This window comes from Poecilia formosa, unplaced genomic scaffold, assembly GCF_000485575.1.
Source record: "Poecilia formosa unplaced genomic scaffold, Poecilia_formosa-5.1.2 Scaffold29, whole genome shotgun sequence".
Lineage (NCBI taxonomy): Eukaryota > Metazoa > Chordata > Actinopteri > Cyprinodontiformes > Poeciliidae > Poecilia > Poecilia formosa.
The window spans coordinates 2,470,045-2,472,084 of NW_006799968.1; positions in this window are offsets into that span (position 1 = coordinate 2,470,045).

Genomic DNA, 2,040 nt, shown 5'->3' on the forward strand with positions numbered 1-2,040 from the left:
TTCACTGGCGACATTCTGTAAAATCCACTCCGCTGTTCTGATTTGCTTGATAACTTTCTATTGTCCCTTTTCCACCGGCTCTACTTCAACAACCCGGCTCAGCTCTGCTCTTTTTCGGAGTGACCGCGTTTCCACCGGCCCAACTTTTCTCTGTACCAGGGTGTCGCCTCCTGGTGCCAGGGGGGTGTAGCGCCCCGTCTCCAGGCGCCATGTGCTGTGCTTCGTTACATGCGACCCAAAGGTCGCGTTGGCGGAATATTTTCCGTATTTGACCGGTTATGTTTTTTAAAACGACAGGAACATTTTAAGCCCGTCGGTCATTTGACAGGTTATAATTAACACCCTCATGCGAGGATATGATGGACTTTACGCAAAGAGTTCATAGCAGAGGCAACTAAAATCAATCGGTAAAAGAATCCTTTCTGAATATCATCTCATGGATACTGAACTAAATGCGTCTTTCTGGCTGGGAGCTGGCGGCGTGTTGAAGAGTTATGGACCGGACGCTTTGGAGCGTCTGGTTAGGAAGCCCATTCAACAACTTTGGTAGAAATGGCGCGTCTAATTTCATTCTCCATTACATACAGAACAGAGAAAACTAATGAGAATGCAATGTTGAATCCATTTATAGTCTAAACAGAGGAGCCGGCAGATTATCTTGAGGAAATAAATAAAGGTGCACAAGTTGATTAGATCGTAACATGCGCAGTGCGCTGCGGCTGCACAACCAACGCGGACGCGGCTCTGCCGCTGCAAAGAATTAAACTTAACTCACCCTGAGGTTTTAACAAATGGAGCTGAAGACACGTTACTCTCCAGCGCCCAGAAGGAGAGCGGCGCTCAGAAGCGCGGCAGGCATAACATCTGTCTGTTTCGGGGAAGTGAAACCAAGCAAAAAATAAATAAATAAATAAAATCCTCGCACGTCCGAACCGCACAGGATAAAAAAAAAAAAAAAACAAAAAAAAAAAAAAAAAAAAAAAATTAGGCAAGAAAAAGTCAAACTTTGACTGAAAGTTCAATGGATCGGTTGGGATCCAACTGGCCGATGAACCAGAGCAGATTTCTCTGCAGATGCGACCAGGAGGAATTTGTGAAGCTGTGCCTCCAGACCCCAGCAGGTGAAGTAATTTAAGTGGAGTCGTTTAATTTAATTTATTATAAGTTATTGGGGTTTTTGTCACTATGGAGAAAAAGTTAGATGCATTTATCTGCTCTATGTGTGATGGGATCTGGATTCAGGTTCAACTGGGTCTTTCCCAGTCAGAAATACGCATTTAGTTCAGTAGAGCCTAGGTGAATATTAACTAAACCTCATAAATATGCGGCTAAATAGCTGATGTTAATATGATTATAGTTTGACAGGTAAAAATAGAACATGAACGATTATTTAAAATTCTGTCAGTCAAAATGATGGAGAACAAAAAAAGTCTGGTGCGACCTCTGACACGACCTTACATCTACACCCCCACCCGGGCACAGCAAAATTTCCACGTTTTTACAGGTCCGCGGTAATAAAAAGGTTGAGGACCACTGATCTGTCGGATCCCATCAGTCACTGAAATGTATCTCTTGTGAAACTTACCCAAATCTTTATGTCCAGCCCATTTTTCTGATTCTAACGCATCAACTCTGACAACTAAATCTTCAGTCTTCCTCATATATTCCACTCAGTAGCAGGTACCATAATGAAGAGTTAATGTTTAAAACTCCCAATAACAATGGTCACAGTTTTTCAAGTTGATAAATGTGAACCTACATTTATGGACTCTTGACTTCTAGTTACAAATCAGTCAGCGGCACTTTGGGGTGATTATTGCTGCTTTACTTTTCATAACATGTTGGCTATAAGATAAATAAAATGGTACCGTTTCAGACAGAATCTCTTAAAAACTTCACCCATACGTTTTAATTGGCTGCTCTGCTGGTATTACTCCTGTGACTTGAGTTTTATTTTAAACAAGTTGAGATTTTGTGAGGAGTGAATTTCATCAATTCATTGTGCAGGCGTTGATGAGCCTGGTTCAGAACATCAGCATT